Raw genomic sequence first — 26,082 nt, 5'->3', positions numbered from 1 at the left:
GACATCACCAGGTCATGTGGCTGCAGCAGTCACATGACACACAGTGCAGGAAGCTGCTGCAAATCGTCCTGTTTCTGTGTAGTTGGAAGTCACTGGTGGAGAAAAAAGGAAGGAGCAGGGGTAATGTAATGTAATGTGATGGGAGGGGGCATGTGTGAGTAAAGCATTTGGGCAGAAGGGACATGTGTGAGTAAAGCTGCTTTACAAAGTATATGGGCAGAGGGGGCATATAAGGGAGAATCCTCTTCCCCACACATCTCCTCCTCAACTGCCAATACTCTGACACTCACCTGCTTTTCTCTGATATTCCCATGCTTGCTTTTTTCCTCCCTTACAGGCCCCCCTGCCCACAATCCTGTGTCTCTCATGCCACCACTGCCCACCGGGTTTTCCCTCACATGCCCCCCACTGCCACAATTTTTACCCCTCTCTTATTTCAAAATGAAAAGATAAACCCTTTATGCGAAAGAGGAGAAGAGCCTTAACATCAAATGAGATAATAGTATACAGAGACCATTATTGCCATAAATGTTGTGGTTTTGTTTTTTAACAATACTGGACCTAGTCAGATGTTATTGCCATTAAAAGTCATGGGTATAATAGTGCTCAGTACATAAAAGATTTGTCTCGCTTTTCTCACAAAAATAGAACCCCATTTTCAATCTTCAAAAACAATGCATTCAGTTTTCTAGGCAGTTTTTTAGGTGTCATTATAGTCTTTTCATTTATTCCATAACTTTAAATGTTGTTATTTCTCGGCATCCTTTGGGGGACTTTGGGAAATTAGGGGTATAGTATAGGGGCTAGTTATGAGGACATTTTTAAACATCTTAGAAGTTCAGTAATGCTGCTTCCCCTCTACTTTTCAGCCTTCAGTTTAGATTATGAGCCCAATGGGGCAGCGCATGTTTTTTATTATTATATTAAGTGCTTTGAAGCTTGTTTTACTTTATTTAGTTTCTTCTTTTATTTGTCTCCTTATTTGTTTATTTTACTGGTTCTAGAGCCACCTCCGATCTCCCACTGTGCGCTGTGCACAGTGGGGGCTCGGAGGTACCAAGGGGCAGTTCCACTGCTGCCTACCCAATCCCAACACTAGATTCCTCCGCAGGATCCAGCCATAGTTACCGCATGCTGTACCCAAGGTTCCCAGGCAGTGACTGCAGGAATGGCAGTCACTTCTTTACAGCGCTCTGAAGGACGGCAGGATGGTGCGTGTTAATCTCCCCCAGCACATTATGGTGGGGCCCAGGAATGTCTGGCTTCAAGCTTCATGTTTCCTTAAGGGGGCAGGGTCATGTTGGGGTTACTGGGTATATGTATGCCCACACTGGATTGGTGGAGGGGGCTGTCCAATCCAGATTTGGGCCCTGGGGGGGTGGTGTTCCTTCCCTTTCCCTGCACTTCCTCCCGGGTGGTCTCTCACTTCTTGTGTGCAAACACTGACATATAAGCTATCTTGGAGCTCCAGCACTCCCAGCCTCTGTCCTCCCATGAGTTAGGTATCAGGTTTTGGGGTTGATTTTCTAAGTGGTTATTCCCTTAGATTTATTGGGATCTAGAGCTCTCTTGCAGACTCACTTTCTTTTTTTCTGATTGCGTGCTGCTTCTGTTTTCTATTTTTTTCTTCTATCTGTGTCTATTATGTCGGATAGGAGAAGATACTCGAGGGCTACAGTTGGGGTAATTTCTATGATTGAGTTTACCTATGCCGACTACAACGATAAATTGCCTTCTGGGCCACCATAAGCGGACACTTTTTGCGCAGCTTGCCAGACTGAAGCTCGGGTGCTGTGTGTGCCTGGGGCTCTGATTCTGACATGGCGGAACCTGCCTGGGCTAGGTCACTAGCCAACTCTATGGGGAGGGTTCTTTCCCAGGTTCCCTTCGACTCTTCAGAAAGTCTGGCTGGTTCGGGTCCTGTAATGCCGGCCAAGGTCCTGAGGGTCCTATGGCGGCAGTCTCAAAATAACTAGCTTGGGTCAGAGTTCTTGAGACTTTAGTATAGAGCCTGGTTTTTGCTTCATCCTCTTTGGAGAAGATGTTTGAGAGCAGTCCCTGGAGGATGTGGGAGCCAGAGGCTTTCTGAATGTGAACCCCGCCAGTAGCTGCAGCTCCTTGGCTGCCGGAGGGGACTTGCAGCAGCGCCTCCTGGATTCAAATGAATCCTGGAGGCGCTTCAGCATGCAAAGAGCCATACTGGAGCTCAGAGGGCTCCAGAAACTAAAGCCTGGGTGATGCTGCCCTGGGATCTGACTGCTTTGACACCGGAGCCAAATTCGGCCAGCAGGGAGAGCCAGACCCTGAGGCCGGGTCCCTGGGAGTATTTTTAGGTGGTAGATTTGAAGATAAATCTTCCGCCCTAGACTTACTGACACCAAGGGTGGAGACGAGGCTGTGACCCCTGTCATGGAGGAGGAGGCAAAGTGCTTGTTGGATCACACATGGAGCACTCCTTCTCTGGAGAGGAAGTGACCTCTGACTGTCAGGAGTTGGAGGAGCTGATACAGGCTGTGCACCAGGTGTTAGACCTCCCTGAGGCTGCAGAACCTTCTCTGTTTAAGTGAAGGCTAAAAAGCACACTTTTTTTTTTTTTACTTCTTCCAGCTGAATGATTTGTTGCGTGAGCCTTGGAACTCGCTGGAAGTTGCAGGTGTCCTGTAGGTGATGGTCCTATTATCTTTTCCCTCTGAGAATATTGGTAAATGGGACACACCTGTACCGCGGTTGTCTAAAACAGCTATCATCCAAATTCCTAGTGCAACCACACTTAAGGATAGTGTGTCCTGTAAGGTCAAGGGCATAATTAAGCCCATTTTTGTGGTCGTCAAGAGCCTCCTTAAGGCCCACTTTGACCTCTGCTTGGTTGACCAAGGCAGTAGAACACTGGTCCAAGCAGCTTTCTGACGGCTTGTTAGCCGGCATGCTGTGGTCTGAATTGTTCCCATTGGTGGAGCAGATTCACAGAGCTACAGAGTACCTGGGAGAGGCAGCCCTGTACACAGGACTTACTGGGGCACGGATATCTGCCTGTGCTGTTATGGCTTATCGGATGTTTGCATGGGATCTTTATAAAGATCCTCATTTCACCCTTTCCTGCTCCCTTAAAAATGTATAGTTGGTGTTTGTAAATATACTATTATTTAACTTTCCACTATGCCATTGCCATCAACAAAGCAGGTCCTGTCTTTCACTCTGTTTCTGCATTGGAGGAGGAAATTGCATCATTAGTCATTTAGGTAAGCAGGTATGTCAGTCAACATTTGCTTTGAAACTATAGGCACATAGGCCAAATGGTCCCCAAACCTATGACACATCTTCTCATCGCTGGTTGGGGCCCAGGATGCCAGCTTCAGTAACTTTATTTAAAAAGATTTATACATTTTCATCCCTCATGAGAATAGAGATTAATATAAATATGACTTTTTTGCAGAAACTTATATTTTATATTTGCTACGCATTTTAATAACTAAGTACTGGTTAATGCTACAGTTTTCTATGTTTATATTTCTGTATTCTGTCAGTTAATAGGCTACTACAGTTTGTTTTATATGTGGAAAACATCCCATAGATTAGTTGTGAATATAACCAGTAGGTGGAGATATAATTCCATAAAACTTATAGACTAACTTGGTTTTGCTGATTACTGGTAGTACAATTATATGTGAACCCTTTGCAGTTATTATCCTTATTATCTATGAAAATGGTCTTTATTCCTGAGCAAATGTTTCAATGGCCTCCACTATACTTGTCCACTCTCCCGGAATGCCCAGGAGACTCCAGAATTCTGGGTAGGTCTCCTGGACTCCTGGGAGAGCAGGCCATTCTCCTGCATCCTGCTCACTTCCTAGTGATGTGGGCAGGATGGGAGCTTTTGAGTCATTGTATCCCGGGGGCCAAAATGACATAATTCACTGTGTCCCTCCCCCTTTTGTTCACACACTGCACATCCCCTCTGAGAGGAGGTGTACAAAATTGGCAAGTATGGTCTACACCAGAATTATCTCTGAAAATAAGCAAACTGCAATGTATGACTTTGTAATGTTTTGAATTAAATATAAAAAACTCATGTAAGATAAAATTCAATTATTCAGGCAGCATGGTGGCTAGTTGTTTGCACTTCTGTCTCACAGCACTGAGGTCATCAGTTCAATTCTCGACCATGGTCTTATCTGTGTGGAGTTTGCATGTGCTCCCTCTGTTTGCATGGGTTTACTCCGGGTGCTACGGTTTCCTCCCACAGTTCAAAAGTATACTGGTAGGTTAATTGGCTCCGATCAAATTGGCCCTAGTCTGTCTGTGTGTATGTATGTTAGGGAATTTAGACTCTGAGCTCCAATGGGGCAGGGACTGATGGGAGTTCTCTGTACAGCGCTGGGGAATTAGTGGAGCTATATAAATAGAAGATGATGATGAATTATTACAATAGGAAATTGCAAAATGAAAAAATGACATTCATTAAAGTGGATCTTGAATTAATATTTTTTTCAGCAGTGCAGGTAAAAGTACTTAATTATCAGCCACTCATTTCATATTTTGTTTTTTGTTTTTTTACAACCTCTTCTTAATTTAACCTGCTACTCTTCACCCATTACCTAAAGTCAGAATACTGGTTCACTTTGATATGAACAGTGAGTCAAGCACACTTTAAAGGAGCCTTAAATTCATTTTTATTTATTTAAAAAAATAAAATTACTTGTTAATTATACAGGGGGCCCTGTAACTCACCAGAGCCGCACCTTCCACTTGAACAGCAATTTCAAATCTCCTGTCTGGCTCAAGTCAGTGAATAAATGATTAATCAAATAACAGCCAACGGGTTTGTCCAGGCAGCAACATACACAGTCAGGGTCACAAGCAAAAAGGTCTATCCAGGCAGCATCAGGAATGGTTACAGGCAGGCAGTGGGAGATTTCAAAACAGCTGTTATAGTGTAAAATAGAATGGCCCATATGCAGAGCCAAAACATCACGAGATGCGTCTACCTCCACTTCAGCAGCATACGTGCCTAGTTTCCAACGAGTTGTCAGAAGTTACAAAAGATAAGCATCCTAACCAGTATATGCGTATTTAGGCAAGTCTGTATGAGCCGTATTTGCATAAACACGCCTTTACTGTACTTGGCCAACGTTGGAACGCCCCCCCCCCCCTTCCCCCCCGCCTCTTGCTACAATGTGCATGTGCCCACTTTCTGGGCATGTGCAGAGAGGTTTCACACAAGATACACAATGCAAACTGTTTTACACTTGATCTCCAGCAAATCTGAGATCCTAGAAAAAGCAAGTCCTTTTGTGGGAGAGATCCTTCCTAAAAAGCTAGGAATGTCCCTGTAAATATGCCATTTACATCCCTATAACACATTTAAAACAAAAATATAATTGTGGTGAGAGCAGGGTTCTGGCCCATGCAACTGAAGTTCATAACCCGTGGGGCACCCTTTCTCCCACTCTAGGTTTGTAGTGTCACAAATCACCTTACGAGTTAAGTTACCAGAACCTGTTGTTGACAAGAGTTTCACCTTTAGCATCCCCATTTCCCATAGAACCAGATATGTTTGCCGGTCCTCGAGTTTCCCCAGGACTTAAACTAGAGTAGTAGTAACTTAGCTCAGTTAGGTGGGCAGCACAGAGAACTTAGCAGTGGGATGGTGAGCTGAGATAGCAACTAGGATGCAAGATGCACCTGGACCAGGTTTAGCAAGTATGCAGAGTTTGCAACAGGACCAACCTCCACCAGTATTACAAAATGGCAGTGTAGAGTAGTGGATGGTGTAGTACCAGCTGTGGCCTGTGTAGAAATGGAGCTCGAGAGCAACACAGTGCAAAGGAAGGTGCCGGAGCAAGATCGAGCTGAAAATCTGAACTGTGAATCACTGCTGACACAGGTCCGATGGAGAGGATAGAAGGCACCACAATCCTGCGGTTGGGAGGTGATCTCACAGACGAAAAGGCAGAGTCAAATAACGAGCAAAGGGTCAGTCCAGGCAGTGATATACTAAAGTCAGGGTCACAAGCAAAAATATATATCCAGACAGGATCAGAATAATTTATAGAAAAGAAAAATATCCGCACTAGGTGAATCTCATACCATAATCTAATAATAGGCTCTAAATATTGTAGCCTATCAATCAGGATGATTGAATTGTGGCACAAAACATCCTGAGCGGTGCACCCAATACACCTAAAATGTAGTAGAATATCAAAGGAAAGGAAAGCAGGTGACTAAGGGGCACTCAGAGACAATGGATGAGTGTAAATATAAAATAAAATTCAATTTTATTGATATACTGTCACTCACCGGACTGTGAGTGCTTCTTCCCGGACATTTAGGAACCGTGGCCGTCCTCCATCCTGAGGGACTGCGCATGCGCAGCCCTTTCTATACCTCCAGTGTATGTTCCTTTAACTTAATTGGCAGATCAGGCAACCTCCCTATATTAAGCACCTGTGGTCAACACCACGTTGCCTGATCTTGGAGTCTCATTCCCCATGAGTCTCTGAAAGGTGTTCCTGTGTTTCCTCGTTTATTCAGCCCAGCTGATTCCTGTGGTTTCCAAACCACTTCTACCCCTGTGGTTTCCAAACCACTTCTACTACTGTGGTTCCCATACCACTTCTACCATCTACTGTATCATCGTGACTGTGAGCTGATTCCTATCCGCTGCCTCCGTGCACTACAGTCTGCTAACCACTTCAACTCTACCATGTATCATTGGGACTGTTAGCTGATGCCTATCCGCTGCCTCCGTGCACTACAGTCCTTCATTCACATCCACTCACCTGTTCATGATTGTGACTGCTAGCTGATTCCTATCCGCTGCCTCCGTGCACTACAGTCTTCAACCTGCAACTCGTCTGTGTTTCATCATCGTGACTGCTAGCTGATTCCTATCCGCTGCCTCCGTGCACTACAGTCTTCAACCTGCAACCCGTCTGTGTTTCATCGTGACTGTTGGCTGATTCCTATCCGCTGCCTCTGTGCGCTTCAGTCTTCAGTCCTTGTCAACTCTCCCGTGTTTCCTTGAGTCTGCTGCCACTATTGCTACCCGCTACTCTCCGTGATCAACAGTTCCAGTTCAACTCTGCTCTCCCGTGTCCCATCGTTACTGCACCTGCTGGTTGCTATTGGCTACCTCCGTGTTCCCGCAGAGACCCGCTGCTGCTACTCCTCAGCGCTACTCATCCATCTACTGCTGATCCGCTCTCCACGCTTTCCTGGGTTCCCTGCTGGTCTACCTACCTGTGCGCTGCACCTACTAGATCACCGCTTCACCCATCCAGGGACTTTGCATCCTGCCGGCCTCCTGCCGTTCAGGTATCTCTGCACTCCTGTCTGACTGCCTTCTCCTGAACCACGGTATGCATACTTCTCATTGACTGTGCTGTGTATTGCATACCTTGCTGGACTGTGTTGGTTCTCCTCTGGAGTTTGCTATCCGCTGAGTCTATTGCCACCATTGACTGTGTTATCTCGTGCTGGATTACTTCAAGAGACTTTCTATATTGGCAGTGTTGTTCAGTCATATATACATTTATATTGTGCATATTACTGTGGATCAAAGTCAAGGTGCCCGTGTATATATTGTGTTGCAGTCTCTCCCCGTGCACCTCCTCACATATATATATTCAGTGGTACAACTTGCTAGTGGCAGACCACTGACCCCTGTTTCCAGTTTCACCTGTTCCAGTATCCTCTCACATAGCAGTGGTACAACTTGCTAACGCAGACCACTGACTCCCCGGATACCTCCACTTGGATTCTATTCCTTCACTCAGACAGCGGTACAACTTGCTATCCGCAGACTGCTGACTCTCATCACCTCCTCGTTTCTGTTGGACATTCCTCCTCACTATAGCAGTGGTACAACTTGCTACCGCAGACCACTGACTACCTTCACGTGTCCTTTGTCCATACAGTTCCTCGTGTATTACTACCTCCATATTGCCAGTGCTGCTAGTCATAGACTTTCCTGAGCATCTCATCATCTGCTATTTCCTGTTCCGTGATCACCCTGCTACCAGAGTACCATATTACCACCTATACTGCTCTGGTAAGCCTATCACCTGGTGATCCCTGGGTAAAGACTCCTAGTGCCCGTGACAGTAAGATCAGGCCATGACAGACCCAGATACGGAACCTACCGCTAAAGAGATGCTGCAGCATCTGGTCAGCCGTGTGGAGCAACAGGATGCTCGCCAACAGCTGTTACTTCAATGTTACCAATCATTAACCTCCCAAGGAACATCTGGACAGACTGTTACAGCTAATATTGAAGCTCCTGTGCTTTCCTCCGTTTCCCCAGTGCCATCCCAGGTGTCTACAGTTCCTACGCTTCACCTGCCTACTCCGTCAAAATATGACGGGGACCCCAAAACTTGTAGAGGTTTCCTTAACCAATGTTCAGTCCATTTTGAACTCCAACCTCAAAATTTTTCTACCCATCGTTCCAGAGTGGCCTATCTTATCTCATTGTTTTCTGGACAAGCCCTGGCTTGGGCCTCCCCTCTGTGGGAGAGAAACGATCCAATTCTACAAGATAGTGCCAAATTCATTTCCACGTTCCGAAGTGTGTTCGATGAACCAGGTCGTGTGACCTCCGCTGCTTCCAGCATTCTTCGTTTGCGACAAGGCTCCCATACAGTAGGACAGTATGTCATTCAATTTAGGATCTTAGCCTCTGAACTTCAGTGGAACACTGAAGCATTAGTTGCCGCCTTCTGGCAGGGGCTCTCCGATAAAATTAAGGATGCACTGACTACCCAAGAGCTTCCTTCGTCACTAGAAGATTTGATCTCTCTTTGCCATCGTGTAGATATGAGATTTCGTGAAAGAGAGTCTGAGAAAACAACGGCTGTCAAAGCACCTCTTCGTTCAAACCCTCAATTTCGTCCAGCTCCATCCTCTGCGATTCCCATGGAGATAGGACGTTCCAAATTATCTTCAGAGGAGAGGAAACGAAGAGTAAAGAATAGACTCTGTATCTATTGTGCTGATTCCACGCATATGCTCAGCTCTTGCCCTAAGAGATCGGGAAATGCCAGGCCCTAACTAGTTCTGGAGAGGTGAAGTTAGGGTCCCTGGAGTCCTCTCCATTGTCTATGAAATCTAAAGTCTGCGCTTTTGATGTTACGATTTCCTTTGCTACCAAATCCTTTGAGTCACAGGCATTGATTGATTCCGGAGCAGCAGGAAATTTCATTTCTAAATCACTAGTGAATCAATGGTCCCTACCAGTGATCACTTTAAAAACACCCATTACTGTGACGGCTATAGATGGATCACGTCTCATCAATGGTCTCATCACCCAGAGTACGTCTCCAGTAACTCTTCAGATTGGTGTACTACACCATGAAGAAATTTCGTTTTTAATTCTTCCAGTTACGACAAGTCCGATTGTCTTAGGCCTTCCATGGCTTCAGTGCCACTCTCCCCAGATTGACTGGCGCACCCCTCAAGTTACGTCTTGGGGGTCTGAATGTCACCATCGTTGTCTTTCTCAAGTTATTCCTCTTAAAGTACAGCAATCTTCCATCTCATCTTCCTCCCCGGGACTCCCTCCTCAGTATGCTTCATTTGCCGATGTGTTTGATAAAGCTCAGTCTGAACGTCTTCCTCCTCATCGTTCTTGGGATTGTCCGATCGACCTTCTACCTGGCAAGACTCCTCCCAGGGGTCGGGTCTATCCTCTCTCGTTACCTGAAACTCAAGCCACATCTGAGTACATACAGGAGAATCTCCAGCGTGGGTTCATTCGACCTTCCACCTCTCCCGCTGGAGCTGGGTTCTTCTTCGTCAAAAAGAAGGATGGATCATTACGCCCTTGTATAGATTTTCGTGGACTCAACGCCATTACTATCAAGAATCGGTATCCCATTCCGCTGATCACTGAGCTATTTGATCGCATCAAGGGAGCTCGGATATTTACTAAGTTGGATCTTCGTGGTGCCTACAATTTAATTAGAATCCGTTCCGGTGACGAATGGAAGACCGCGTTTAACACCAGAGATGGGCATTACGAATATTTAGTAATGCCCTTCGGGCTGTGTAATGCCCCCGCTGTTTTCCAGGGTTTCATCAATGAGATCTTTCGGGACTTATTATATGTATGTGTCGTTGTCTACCTGGACGACATATTGATCTTCTCACAGGACCTGCCTTCTCATCACCAACATGTGGCAGAGGTCCTCTCCAGACTACGGAAAAACTCATTGTTCTGTAAATTGGAGAAATGTTCATTCGAGTTACCCCAGATTCCATTCTTGGGGTATATAGTTTCCGGAGTTGGCCTGAAGATGGATCCAGACAAAGTAAATGCTGTACTACATTGGCCTCAGCCAACTACTCTTCGTGCCATCCAGCGTTTTTTAGGTTTTGCCAATTACTATAGACGCTTCATTCAAGACTTTTCATCCATTGCATCTCCTATTGTGGCCCTAACTCGGAAAGGGGCTAATACTAAGCAATGGTCATCTGAGGCTCTCCAAGCCTTTCAAATTCTCAAAGAGTCCTTCTCGTCTGCTCCCATTCTTCGACAGCCTGATGTGACACTCCCCTTCTTCCTAGAAGTAGATGCCTCTAATGTGGGCTTAGGAGCCATTCTCTCCCAACGCTCGGAGCAACAAAAATTACATCCTTGTGCCTTCTACTCTCGGGGTCTTCTGCCCGCAGAGAAAAATTATACTATCGGGGACAAGGAGTTGCTGGCCATCAAAGCTGCATTAGAGGAATGGAGATACTTGTTGGAAGGAGCTCGCCATCCGGTGACGATCTTCACGGATCATAAGAACTTGTCATATTTGCAATCTGCCCAATGCTTGAACCCTCGTCAAGCAAGATGGTCTCTTTTCTTTTCCCGTTTTGAATTAATTATAACCTTCAAACCAGCCGCTAAGAACAAGAAAGCTGACGCTCTATCTCGAGCTTTTGTGACGTCCTCTGATATTGAAGAGGTTCCCAACCATGCTATTCTAGACCCCAAATGTATTTCTCTGGCTGCTTCATCCACCAAAATGCTACCATTTGGGAAGACCCTCGTGCCTCCTACTCTGAGGAGGAAAATCCTTTCGTGGTTCCATGCCTCTCGTTTTTCTGGACACGCCGGTGAACACAAGACCTTTGAGATTCTCTCTCGAAGTTACTGGTGGCCTTCAATGAGGAGAGACGTCAAAGAGTTTATTGCTTCCTGTGATTTATGTTCTCAATTCAAATCCTCCCGCAGAACTCCAGCAGGGTTGCTGCGACCACTACCCATTCCGTCCAAGCCTTGGACCCATATTAGTATGGATTTCGTTACTGATTTGCCACCAAGTAAGAATCACAATACTATTTGGGTAGTGGTAGACAGATTTTCGAAGATGGCCCATTTCGTCCCTCTGTCCGGTTTACCTTCCTCGTCTACTCTGGCTGAACATTTCATTAAAGAAATCTTTCGCATCCATGGATGTCCGTCTGAGATTGTGTCAGATAGAGGAGTACAATTCGTTTCCAGATTCTGGCGGGCCCTTTGTAAAACCTTGGGCATACGATTAGCACTCTCATCTTCTTACCATCCGCAATCTAACGGACAAACGGAACGAGTCAATCAAGATCTTGAGACCTTTATTAGGATGTTCTCTTCAGCCAACCAAGACAACTGGGTAGAATTGCTCCCTTGGGCTGAATTCGCCCATAACAACATGTACCATGAGTCATCATCCAAAACTCCATTCTTTGTGGTCTACGGTCACCATCCGTCTTTTCCGGAATTTCCTGCCCTCCCGCCCACCCAAGTTCCTGCTGTGGAGACTGCTTGTCAGACCTTCAAAAATATCTGGTCTCAGGTCAAAACCTGTTTAAAGAAGACATCTAACAAATATAAGTCTTTCGCAGATAAGAAGAGGCGGGCTATTCCACCACTAAAAATTGGAGATCGTGTCTGGTTATCTACCAAAAATATTCGTTTGAAGGTCCCATCTATGAAATTCGCCCCTCGTTTTATTGGTCCATATAGGATCATTCAAGTTATCAATCCAGTATGTGTTAAACTTCTTCTTCCTAAGAATCTTCGGATTTCCAATGCCTTCCATGTGTCCTTGCTCAAACCTCTCATCATCAACCGTTTCTCGACTCCTCCCTCAGCACCGCAGCCAGTTCAAGTTCATCAGGAGGAGGATTTCGAGATTACTGAGGTATTGGATGCAAAAATTTCGCGAGGAGTCCTCCGTTTCCTCGTTCATTGGAAGGGCTTTGGTCCTGAAGAGCGTTCATGGATCAAAGCTGAAGATCTTAATGCTCCTGCCCTTTTGAAGAAGTTTTATTCCAAAAATCCGGACAAGCCCGGTTCCAGGCGTTCTGTGCCCACCTTTAAAAGGGGGGGTACTGTCACTCACCGGACTGTGAGTGCTTCTTCCCGGACATTTAGGAACCGTGGCCGTCCTCCATCCTGAGGGACTGCGCATGCGCAGCCCTTTCTATACCTCCAGTGTATGTTCCTTTAACTTAATTGGCAGATCAGGCAACCTCCCTATATTAAGCACCTGTGGTCAACACCACGTTGCCTGATCTTGGAGTCTCATTCCCCATGAGTCTCTGAAAGGTGTTCCTGTGTTTCCTCGTTTATTCAGCCCAGCTGATTCCTGTGGTTTCCAAACCACTTCTACCCCTGTGGTTTCCAAACCACTTCTACTACTGTGGTTCCCATACCACTTCTACCATCTACTGTATCATCGTGACTGTGAGCTGATTCCTATCCGCTGCCTCCGTGCACTACAGTCTGCTAACCACTTCAACTCTACCATGTATCATTGGGACTGTTAGCTGATGCCTATCCGCTGCCTCCGTGCACTACAGTCCTTCATTCACATCCACTCACCTGTTCATGATTGTGACTGCTAGCTGATTCCTATCCGCTGCCTCCGTGCACTACAGTCTTCAACCTGCAACTCGTCTGTGTTTCATCATCGTGACTGCTAGCTGATTCCTATCCGCTGCCTCCGTGCACTACAGTCTTCAACCTGCAACCCGTCTGTGTTTCATCGTGACTGTTGGCTGATTCCTATCCGCTGCCTCTGTGCGCTTCAGTCTTCAGTCCTTGTCAACTCTCCCGTGTTTCCTTGAGTCTGCTGCCACTATTGCTACCCGCTACTCTCCGTGATCAACAGTTCCAGTTCAACTCTGCTCTCCCGTGTCCCATCGTTACTGCACCTGCTGGTTGCTATTGGCTACCTCCGTGTTCCCGCAGAGACCCGCTGCTGCTACTCCTCAGCGCTACTCATCCATCTACTGCTGATCCGCTCTCCACGCTTTCCTGGGTTCCCTGCTGGTCTACCTACCTGTGCGCTGCACCTACTAGATCACCGCTTCACCCATCCAGGGACTTTGCATCCTGCCGGCCTCCTGCCGTTCAGGTATCTCTGCACTCCTGTCTGACTGCCTTCTCCTGAACCACGGTATGCATACTTCTCATTGACTGTGCTGTGTATTGCATACCTTGCTGGACTGTGTTGGTTCTCCTCTGGAGTTTGCTATCCGCTGAGTCTATTGCCACCATTGACTGTGTTATCTCGTGCTGGATTACTTCAAGAGACTTTCTATATTGGCAGTGTTGTTCAGTCATATATACATTTATATTGTGCATATTACTGTGGATCAAAGTCAAGGTGCCCGTGTATATATTGTGTTGCAGTCTCTCCCCGTGCACCTCCTCACATATATATATTCAGTGGTACAACTTGCTAGTGGCAGACCACTGACCCCTGTTTCCAGTTTCACCTGTTCCAGTATCCTCTCACATAGCAGTGGTACAACTTGCTAACGCAGACCACTGACTCCCCGGATACCTCCACTTGGATTCTATTCCTTCACTCAGACAGCGGTACAACTTGCTATCCGCAGACTGCTGACTCTCATCACCTCCTCGTTTCTGTTGGACATTCCTCCTCACTATAGCAGTGGTACAACTTGCTACCGCAGACCACTGACTACCTTCACGTGTCCTTTGTCCATACAGTTCCTCGTGTATTACTACCTCCATATTGCCAGTGCTGCTAGTCATAGACTTTCCTGAGCATCTCATCATCTGCTATTTCCTGTTCCGTGATCACCCTGCTACCAGAGTACCATATTACCACCTATACTGCTCTGGTAAGCCTATCACCTGGTGATCCCTGGGTAAAGACTCCTAGTGCCCGTGACATATACCTTAAAAAATTGTAAATGATAATTCATCCTAAACCCAAAAGCTGGCGAAATGTTAAAAACCAAAACCAAAAACAATAATAGTTAAAATTGCAGATCCACTGCAAACTTAGCTCAGTGGTCCTATGATGGATAATAAACTCTGAATAGAGAATATAGCTAATATATGTAAATATAATCATATAGATAGTAAAGTTCACTATAAAAGGGTTCCCTAATAGCAATAGTATCTCCTGGGTTGTCTCAAACAATAAATTGGATCTGGGAAGATGCCTATACAGATCAGAGGAATCCCCCTGGTGGAGGCTAGAGTAATAGCTATCTAATATATCATATAGTGTATATTGAGGACTCAAAGAATGGATGTGTCTCTAAAAGGCTGTAATAAATAAGCAATCTCTAAGCGTTAGGCAAACTCTAGGAGAAACGTGAAGACCTTTAGGTTTAAACGCTAAAGGGACCAAAATGTATATCCCTTGATGCCCTATATATAACCAATGAATGGTTTATCAAACAGAGGGTAGGGGTGAGTAGTAAAGGCGTTTCCTTCTTATTTGGCATATTTGGCACACAAAGCCAAAAAACGCCCATGTAGGTAGGGAATATCAATATATAAATAGTAAATAATCTATCAAAAGTTCCCTAATAAGAAATATATCTCCTAAATTCTCAGACAATAAAGAGTATCTTGAAGAGATGCCTATACCATTTCAGAGGAGTCCCCCTGGTGGTAGCTTATATGGTGAATGTTTGATAAATCATATGTCATGCTATACAGACTCTAATGATGGATGTGTCTCACAGGAGACTAATAAGTAAGCGATATACACATAATGAACATACTCAGGGAGTTGCGTGGAAACCCTAAGATTGAAACGCTAAATGACCCAGAATGACTCACCCTAAATGCCCTATATATCTACAATGAATGTTATATACATCAAAGGGTAAGGGAGAGTGGTAGACGCATTTATAATGGATATGTCTCTCAGGAGACTAGTATGTAAGCGATATACACATAATGAACAGACTCAGGGAATTGCGTGGAAACCCTACGATTAAAACGCTAAATGACCCAAAATGAATCTCCCTAAATACCCTGTATATCTTCAATGATTGTTTTATACATCAAAGGGTAGGGGAGAATGATAGGAGCGTTTACTAATGATTAAACATGTTTGGCACACTGAGCTAAGAAACGCCAACGCGCGTTTCGCTGTTCAGCTTTATCAAGGCTAACCAGAGCCTCTCTTTCGTGTGTCTTAAATAATCAGTCAAATCAACCCCTAAGATGACGTAGCAGGATTCAACCAATCACGCCACAGCATGAGTGGCATTGATGGACATATCTGTTGACCAATGGAAGGAAGTTAAAGCGGTTAAGCTCCGCCCCCAATTCACCGTGATAGGATAGTAGTGAGAAAGCAGGGAATAGATGTAAACAAAGATGATCCTAAATGTTAAGAATACTAATATCGTCAGAAGCTTTTCAAGCATGAATGTAATCCAAGAATTGAACATATAAAGAAGGAGGTTCCATTCATAGAATAATGGGATTTAAACCAATTGGCTCATACAGTGATATAGTAAGTTTCATTAATAAATAGATTGTAACTAATATAGACTTTATAGTAGATCATATAACGTAATAAGTGTAGAGCTATTATTAACAATGGTGAACCATCACATATTATATGATCCTTTGTATGCAATAATTATATTATTAATGGGCCCAATCATGAAAATAATAAAGGGATAAGATATTTATAGGTCTACATTCCGGTAAGTATAAATATTACCCATATAACATACTACTAAATCACAATAACCTAGTGATTAAACCAATGGAAAAAGTAATCAATTATTATGATTATAGTGATCCATTGTGACCACATGTGAAAGTAAGTGTAATTAATATACGAATTGACATCACAATACTAGAAAGACCTGGAACAGGAGAAAAAAGGTGACAAAAAGGATGACAAAAATAAGATGGATAGTGGGGGGTAGGAGTGACTGATATATAAAAAATATATATAGTGACATGCAGTGATGTAAGGGGTATACACCCATAAAGATAGTGTATGAGTAAAGAAGACCTATTCCATTGTATTACAAATCACCAAACCGGTATATAAGAATATGAGTGAATAGACCAGATGTTATAAAAAGGCAGAGTAGCTGTTATAATCATTCAATCCATTTGGGGACATACTACCCATCAAGAAAATAGTTCTGGTTTCTTTCCTCAGTAATCGTGATTGTAAATCACCTCCTCTTAAATTTAAAACAGTTTTCTCCATAGCGAATGCTTTTATATGTTTTGGATCACAGTTGTGATAATTCATGAAATGTCTGGCTACAGTAGTCAATTTCTTAAAATTCTTCTGGTCTTTTAAGGCATTTTTGATATTGTCAATGTGTTCCAAGAGACGTTTCTTAAAGGGGCGACTTGTCATCCCTATATATTTTAGTCCACATGGGCAAATTAGACAATAAATGACTCCATAAGAGTTACAATTTAGGAATTCAGTAATATACCAGATCTTACCATATTTATCTACATATTGTTTTGTTGGGATAGTAAATTGGCAAGCCTTACATGTACCACAATTGAAGAAACCTTTCGGTCTGTTGTCTTCTTTTCTTGGGGATTGTAAATGGCTATGAACCAATTTGTCTCTTAAGTTTTTTGATCTCCTCCAACTAAAAGCAATATTATCATCCAATTCTTTCTTAAGGTCCTCGTCAGATAGCAGGATGTGCCAATGTTTTTGAAAAATGGTTGATAAATCACGCCATTCTGCACAGAAAGTGCCTACCATTCTGACTGAGGCCTTGTCCTTATTTGAATTCGAAGATGGATAGATGAGAGTATGTCTATCTTTCTGATCTGCAGAGACTTTGGCTTTCTGTATGGTCTTATTTCCATAGCCTCTTTTCTTTAGACGATTGGTAAGTTCTGCAGATCTTATTTGGTATGTTTTGGTATCTGAACAATTACGCCTCATACGTAAAAATTCCCCTTTCGGAACACCTTTAAGAACTGGTGGAAAATGGGCACTTGAATGGTGAAGAATACTATTTGTAGATGTAGGTTTTCTAAAGATATCCGTCTCGAGGGAGCCATTTAAGTTCTTATAAATGGTGAGATCTAAAAAGTTGATAGTAGTATGATTGATTTCTGATGTTAATTTTAGGTTAAGATTATTGATATTTAAGATTCTTGTAAATTCCTCAAAGAGGTCTTTTTCACCCTCCCACAAGATAAAAATATCATCGATATATCTCAACCATAATATGATGTGTTTAGTGAAGTTATCATACCTTTCACTAAATACCACCTCTCTCTCCCACCAGCCTAAGAAGAGACCAGCATAAGTAGGGGCACAACATGTCCCCATCGCTGTGCCTCTTACTTGTAGGTAAAATCTATCTTCAAAAACAAAATAGTTTTTAGTGAGGATGAAGCGTAATAATGCCAGAAGGAAGTTACTGAAATCCGTTTGTCTATCCATTTCTAGGAAATATCTGACTGCAGCCAAGCCCTGGTTATGATCAATGTTCGTGTATAGAGATTCTACATCGTATGATGCTAGCCATGTTTCTTCATTAATCACAATATCTTGAATTTTGGACAATACGTCTAAGGTATCCCTTGTATATGATGGTAGGCTAAGCAAAAACTTGCGTATGTGTCAATCAACATAAACACTCGCATTCTCGGTAAGTCCTCCGATCCCGGAGACTATAGGCCTACCTGGAGGATTATGTTCACATTTATGTATCTTGGGCAAGATGTATAACGTAGGTGTTTTAGGGTTTTCAACACAAAGATACTCATAAACCTGTTTAGATATAATGCCCTCTTTAAATGCTGAATTAATCAAGTTCTTGTATATAGATGTAAAATTAGCCGTGGGGTTAAAAATAAGTTGTTGGTAACAAGTAATATCACCTAACTGACGATAAACTTCCTTGACATATTTTTCCCTCGATAGTAAAACAATATTGCCCCCCTTATCTGAGGGTTTTATGATGGCATCCTCCCACCCCTCAATATCCTTAAGGGCCTGAATATCGTCTTTATCCAAATTAGATGATAATCTGGTATGTCTCATATTTTTGGCATAAAGTCTATCTAAATCTTTAGATACGAGATCCACATAAACTTTAACTTGGGGACATATATTAATATTTGGCATAAATAACGATTTTTTTCTTTAATATTGCATGGGGTTTAGGAGAGATCTCCGTAGATTGTCCAAGGGAAGCCGTTTGTAATTCTTCCAAGATAGTGAGTGCTTGTTGGTCAATTTCACTGTTGAGTGTCACATCCAAGGTCATAATATTAGACAATATTAATGGGGATAAATTTACGTTACTCTGGTTATAAATGTCAGCATTAGTCTCAATTCCGTCTGACTTGGGACAGAACAATTTTTTCAAAAGTAATTTTCTTGCAAAAAGGGAAAGATCTTTTTCCCATTCGAATCTATTCATGGATTGAACAGGAGAGTAAGATAAACCTTTACTTAAAAGTCGTATATGATGGGGAGAGAGTTCTCTATCAGTGAGATTAATAACTCTGAGATTCATATCTAATATTTCTGTCTCCTTTGGCTCCGACGATAAGATGTTTCTTCTAAGTCTGGCGTTTGATTGTAACGATTTACACCTCTTGCCCCTTCGCGTCTTCTTGTATTTGGGCCACTTCTGTCTGTTCTTGAAGTGCCTCGTCCTAAAAAATCCCTTCTGAGGGGATATCTATTGATGGATTGGTTTGAAGAGGTCTCCCCTTCTGAAGAATCCACTTCAGAGGTACTATATGTAATCTCTTCAAGATACTCTTTATTGTCTGAGAATTTAGGAGATATATTTCTTATTAGGGAACTTTTGATAGATTATTTACTATTTATATATTGATATTCCCTACCTACATGGGCGTTTTTTGGCTTTGTGTGCCAAATATGCCAAATAAGTAGGAAACGCCTTTACTACTCACCCCTACCCTCTGTTTGATAAACCATTCATTGGTAATATATAGGGCATCAAGTGATATACATTTTGGTCCCTTTAGCGTTTAAACCTGAAGGTCTTCACGTTTCTCCTAGAGTTTGCCTAACGCTTAGAGATTGCTTATTTATTACAGCCTTTTAGAGACACATCCATTCTTTGAGTCCTCAATATACACTATATGATATTTTAGATAGCTACTACTCTAGCCTCCACCAGGGGGATTCCTCTGATCTGTATAGGCATCTTCCCAGACCCAATTTATTGTTTGAGACAACCCAGGAGATACTTTTGCTATTAGGGAACCCTTTTATAGTGAACTTTACTATCTATATGATTATATTTACATATATTAGCTATATTCTCTATTCAGAGTTTATTATCCATCATAGGACCACTGAGCTAAGTTTGCAGTGGATCTGCAATTTTAACTATTATTGTTTTTGGTTTTGGTTTTTAACATTTCGCCAGCTTTTGGGTTTAGGATGAATTATCATTTACAATTTTAAGGTATATCAATAAAATTGAATTTTATTTTATATTTACACTCATCCATTGTCTCTGAGTGCCCCTTAGTCACCTGCTTTCCTTTCCTTTGATATTCTACAGGATCAGAATAATCTCAGAATCAAGAGCACAGAGAAGTTAGCGTATGAACTCAATCACAAGCAAAGGCTCAGTGAAGTTGACAGGTATTTAAAGCAGTACTAGCCAAGCAGGGCAGGTGTCAGATTGAGTTGCAAGTGAGTGGAGAGGGGCAAGGTACCCCAACTGTTACCATTTATATTTGATTGTTACATATAACTTTTTTATTGTCTATTCTTTAATCTGTTGATTTTCAACAACAACAGGTACAAAAACACTTATGAACACTAAAAATAGAGCTTAAACATGTGCTACTAGGTATCTTCATAGAATATGTAGTGTGGGCCAGAGTAGCTTATTGCAATAGTTAAATACAGGTGACTGGCATCTACCAGATGACATCTGGTCCTGAATCTAACCCCGGAGTCCAGTGCAGGGCAGCTACCATTGTCAAAGTCGTATAATTGGATGAACGAAAGTATATTGGTTAACATTGTTTTGTTGTGGGATTGCACTCAGTGTAGCGTGTCATTCTGCGATCACACGGTAAAATACGCACATACTCGCACTACAACATTTAGTTATTTATATATTTCATATATATATAATGATTCCGATCCACAGTGATTTATGAGCAGATAGTATTTAGTTTATTATTAGTTTATATATTATGATTATATGTACACTTTAGTGTTATTTAAGGTTCAGTGCATAGAAAATGTGTCATGTCTGATGTCATTTTATTCCCCTATTCATCAGCAGTTGTCCGGTTCTTTCGCCGTAAAGATCACATATTGCATACTCTAGTTATTGATGTTAGGTAATAAATAGTCAGAGTAATATCAAACTATAAAATGCTAATGGACTAGTTGTAACTGGCTTCTGGGCTGGAGAATCATCTGGAATGTTGACCTCAGCCTTTGAGGGTGTTGTTTGAACCTGACCTGTTTACCCTGGACCCACCTGAAGTCTGGACCTATAGAAGCAAGCCACGTCATCTACATTGTTCTCTCTGTAACACTGAATTTATATATAATCATAGCTGCGCTCCCACTAGCTTTAGTCATTCTCTGACCACAGTATTCAAGAGTGAACTACTGGTCACTGGTACCTGTGGGAGCGCATTGCGAACGCAGCGGGTATGTATGTTTCTTTTGGTATTGGCTGTACTGTACTGTATTATATAAAAATCATGTATTGAACTGTTAACTTTTTACATCTGCTAAAATAAATTACTTTGTGCCTTGGAAACACAATACAATCGCCTATGCAATGCTTATTTGAAAACGATAGAATTACTTTAATACCATGTTGTTGGATTTTTCTGTATCTGTATCGGAAGGGACAGGGTGGTGGAAAGGCTGAGGAGGGGGGTGGGGAGTGGGGGAAAAGGGGACTGAGTTTGTAGAAGAAAAGAATAAAAGTAATATGGGGGGAGTGGGAGACCAAGATAAAAGTTCATCTAGGGCGGGGTGACTGTACCACTACCTCCCCAGAAAATAAGAAAGACAATACATCAGAAGAAAAGAAGAAAGTACCCAGGTGTCAAGAGGTGAGGAAGCGGCTCACCTAATGCCAGGTAGTGGAGTGTGATAATATGTGTACCCTGGATCCCATGTCTTTTGAAAGTTAGATACCTTGTCCTTTAAAAGGCTTGTGATATACTCCATCGACACTATACCACACTGGAGATATCACCGCCTGGAGGCATGGAGGAGACGAGGACATCCAATCTGCGCGATATGTAAGTGGGTAGCTGCACAGACGTGCTGTACCAGTTTGTCTCTATGTTTATCGATGGTTTGCATCGGAGAGCAAAGCAACATGACCAGGGGGTCGAGGGGTTACTTTACTGTCCAGGATCTGAGTAAGTAGCACAGTCACCTGTTGCAACAAATTTGATATATGCGGACATTGCCACCAAATATGGTAAAAAGTCCCCACTCCCCTGCACCCCCTCCAGCAGAGATCAGACGTGCTCGGATATAATCTGTGTAATCGTGTGGGAACCAGATACCAAGGCATGTAAACTTTAAATGTATTTTTCCTGATTGAGATAATAGATACTTTAGATATTCTGAGCCTCAGCCTGGACTACTCTTCCTTGTCCAAAGTCCTCTGAGTATCTTGCTCCCATGCCGTCTTGAACGGTTCCAAGGTTTCGGTAGCTGGTGATAAGGTAACACGGTATGTGAGGGACACCAATCCTGGGAAACCCACTTGGTGCAAAACTTCTCAAAGCTGGTAGGTTTTCGCAATTTGCCAGTTTTGCATCGGGTCTGTATGAACCCTCAGATTTGAATGTAGGAGAACTGCAAGGAAAACGAGAGGCCCGCCCTCTCACTGAGATCAGAAAATGTGCGTGGAGCAAATTCCCCCGAGATATGTCCACTCTTTGCCAGGGTGTGATATACGAAATTTAATTCCCAGAAGGGAATGCCGGATGATGTCAAAGTGGAGTAAGAGGTGAGAGCAATGTAGTGAGGTCTGTGTTTTTCTTGATGAGTTTATCCCATATGTCTAGCATGAATTGTATAGTGGGGTGACAGTATACTGAGGCTGGTCTCTGGTTTCGTGGGAGCCAGGGAAGGTATTGCAGGATGTGGGCAGGTGTTACTACATTCTCCAATTCTACCCATCTCTTTTTCCCCGGAGTCGTTTGCTAGGAGATAATGTGGCTGAGGTTAACTGCCTGGTAGTAATGTTCGAAAATTGGGAGCCCATTCCCCCCGGACACAGCTGTTTTAACTAAACAGGAGCGCCGAAGTCATGGTTTCTTACCGTGCCACACGAATCTTCCACATATCTGTTGAAGGGTGGCCAGGAAAGTTTCCAGGACTGAGATTGGCAGCGTTTGAAAGAGGTACAAGACATTGGGGAGAACGTTCATTTTAATCACGCTTATTCTACCAAACCATGCGATGTAGAGGGGATTCCATTTGGCCAGGTCCCTTTTAATGGAATCTAAAAGTGGGGTATAGTTAGTTTGAAAAAGTGTGCTGTACTCCTTGGTGATGAGTACCCCTAGGTATTGTAGATTTGGGGCACCATTGAAATGCGAACTTAGTCTTGAGGGTCATTTTTAATGCGTTCAAAACTTGGAGGGCAAGGGCTTCCGACTTAGAGTTGTTGATTTTATAATTTGAGACTGAGCCGTATTCCGTCAGCTCCTTGAGCAAGTTGGGAAGTGAGATTATGGGGTTAGAGAGCGTTAACAGTACATCGTCCGCAAATAAGGAAATTGAATCAACAGAATATCTGGGTTCTGGTTAATTACGGCTGCTAGGGGTTCTATACAAAGGGCGTTAATTAGGGGCGATAGAGGGCATCCCTGTCGAATACCCTTTGTGCACAGCTCAGAAACATATCGATGCGCGAGTAGGATTTATGTAAAAGGAATATAATGTGTAATCCCGGGAGGTTGGGTACAATGCCTGTCAAATGTCAAAGAGGCCAGCCACGGTCACTTGTGTTTGAAGAATACTCGTGTGAGGTGATGTGCTGGGGGAGGGTCCGGAAGCCGACTTGTCCAGGGAAAGTGACTTAACCGCGTTAAAATCGCCTCCCAGGAGAAGCAGTCCCTTGCGTATGTGATGTAATGTTGAAAAAAGTGAAGAAAAAAGGCTGACCTGTGTTGGGGGCGTAAACGTTGGCAAAGGTGATGTCTAAGTGACCAATCTTCCCCGTGAGCATGAGGAAGTGGCCCTCCGGGATCTCCTTGGTTTCTGACAGGACAAAGGGAATGGAGTTACAAATCATGATTGCCACTCCGTTTTTCTTGACAGAATGGGAGGGGTAGTACACCGTGGAGAAGCAACGTGAGGACAAGGAGGGGTGGCCGCCAGCTTTGAAATGGGATTCCATTAAGAAAATAACATCACCGTTAAGCTTGTGAATGGTATTATGTTACATAGACCATTTTTGGGGGCTGGTCAGTCCTTTAACGGTTAGTGATAAGACTGTAATTGTCATGACTGGTGTGGAAGAATGTCCTTATGGAAATTGTGTGAAGTGGGTTCTGCTGACACCTGAGTAGAAAGAGGTGGCGAGATTGGAATAGAATGGCAGGGAAAGTGTTATAGGAGAGAAAGAACAAGCGGAGTGGCGAAAGAGCGAAAAAGGAAAAGGGATGGGGAGGTGTAAGACTGGGCAAGGGTATAGACCCAAACCTCATGTCAGAGGGGTGGTCTACAGGGGAAGTGCCTAAAGTCCAAAGTAGGAGTAAACTAGGTGGGTAGCACCTATACAATGTATTACTATAGGGCACTTGGGGTGGGGGTACAACTAAACAAAGACTGTGTATAAGAATATAAAGGGAGCCTAAAGAACTCCCTGAGGTCTAGCTCCTTGACTCCTAAAGTGTTTGGGTGTGAGGCCTGGAGGAAAGTGGGCACCTGCCCGTCCAAGGGAGAAACAAAATACTAGCGAACATGTTACCTGCAGATTCCAAGATTTTTTGTGCTCTCGGGGAAGATGGGGCATAGATGAAGAAGTAGGTTTGTCCTGACAAGGGAAATGCTGAGTGATCTCTCCCATCATGGTTCTACGGCCTCTCCCTGCTGTTTTACTCATGTTGAGATTAAAGTCACTAGGCCGATGTATGTCGATAGGTAAGTATGTAGAGGACAGGCAAGGGGACTTAACTGAGTCTCACAACATAAGGTCGGATAATGAGATTGCAGGTGAGAAGTTGGGTTTGTCTGTCATCTACCTACAACAAACGTGGAGACCCTGTTCGTGTTGGCGCAGATCTGGGTCCTCAACCACCCCTGTCTGGTAAGTGGTCAACAGGTGATCAAACCAGGGGGGGTCACTTCAGTAAGTTGTTCACTGGGAAAAGCGCACTTGAGAACTAGTGTGAAAGGTCCAGGCTGTGATTGAAAATCATATAGTACAAGGAGACTTAAGAGTCCTACAGTTATTATTTTCAGCACAGGATGGCAACGGTGTGCAGGTAAGTCTGAGGTGAACTGGAATAGTATAAGGTAGAAAAAAACAACAGATCCTTGCAATTGCTAATTTCACCCCTAGATGGCGGTGGCTTACAGGTGAAAGGTAGCAGAACACTGAAGAGAAGCTCCTGAACTGTAAGAAATTAACAAGTGATGTTTCAGGAGATCACCATCCTGAAATAATTAACCCTCGATGCTCAGGTTATGTGGAGAGCAGCCAGGCAGAGATATAACAGTGACTGTGATGGAATCCAGAAGCCTACAATGCAGACAGTGTCCCCTAATTTAAGACCAGTAGGCAAACGGTTAGTGGGGTATTTAAAAGTATAAGCTGTGTGGTGCAGGCGCCCTGGAAAGAGGGCTGTGGGTTACAAAGTCTGAGCTCTTGTGTGGTGTCCCAGTCTCCTTGTCTCCTGCCAGTATAGAGGGCTATTTATGAGCAGCTTGCATGCATCTCTGAGGAGGGGGAGATCTCTCAGTCAATTCTGCGATTCAGCACATCGGCTCCTTATTGAGAGGATTACTGAAGAGCCTGATCTTATGGGGATCAAGCATATGGTAAGGCATCCAGAGGACTACCAAAATGGCACCCTTCGAAGAATGACCCTGACGGGAATCTTACGGCTCACCTCTTCTTCACTGTTCCGGTAAGTGTGGGCTGTCACAGTCTGGTTTGCGGGTCAGTATTAGTGGTTTCAGGGAGTCCAAGTCTGGCCAGGTTACCCAAAGCAACAGGTCCGCAAGAGACTGTATCAGGCAGCAGGAGGGCTGCGAGAATTGGCAGGAGGTGTTTTCCGGTCTGCAAACACCTCTCCAGATAGATTATTTTGCTGGTGCAGCCGCAGGGATGTAATTGGGGTAGGTTCCGACTCAATAGCCCGAAGTTGCAGAGTTTAATTTGCAGATGTTGCAGACAACCGCCGGAGCTCCGTCGGGGTGCGTCCAGTCACTTCCACTGCCAAGCCACGTCCCGTTATTGTCTTTTGAAAGGACAAGAGGATGAAGGTGACTATAGTCCTTGAGCTAGTGGGATAAGGGACATTGAGTGTGGTAAACCTGACTGACATATTTAATAAGGTATTTGTAGCATTTGTGTTTTTGCGCAATGAAAGTATCATTGTACTTTCTAATTGTTGTCTGAGCGGCTTAGAACCCCTAAAAGGTACCGGTTAACAACACATGGTAAATAAGGTACCTCCGGGTGGCCAGCCAGAATTACATGTGCTAAAACTAAACCCAGTATCCTATCACTCATCCTGAAGGTTGGATGCAATTGAACAAAAGTAAGCATGCAACATCACAAGAGAACCTTTACACTGCAGTTTTGCACTTTTGCACTCTATAAATGACCCTT

The 26,082-nt window shown here is 43.6% G+C and overlaps 1 protein-coding gene across 1 annotated transcript in view; it reads left to right on the top strand.

Moving 5' to 3' along the window:
- Positions 1 to 50: 50 nt before the first annotated feature.
- MTTP (microsomal triglyceride transfer protein) overlaps positions 51 to 26,082 on the top strand; it is a 125,087-nt gene continuing 99,055 nt past the window's right edge. Inside the window, exon 1 of the mRNA XM_075201263.1 lies at positions 51 to 120. The gene's annotated coding sequence lies outside the window, so the exon portion shown is untranslated. The remainder of the gene's footprint in view (positions 121 to 26,082) is intronic.

This window comes from Mixophyes fleayi, chromosome 1, assembly GCF_038048845.1.
Source record: "Mixophyes fleayi isolate aMixFle1 chromosome 1, aMixFle1.hap1, whole genome shotgun sequence".
Classification (NCBI taxonomy): Eukaryota; Metazoa; Chordata; class Amphibia; order Anura; family Limnodynastidae; genus Mixophyes; species Mixophyes fleayi.
The sequence above is the reverse complement of the archived record's forward strand: the minus strand, read 5'-3'. Positions and strand labels throughout refer to the sequence as shown.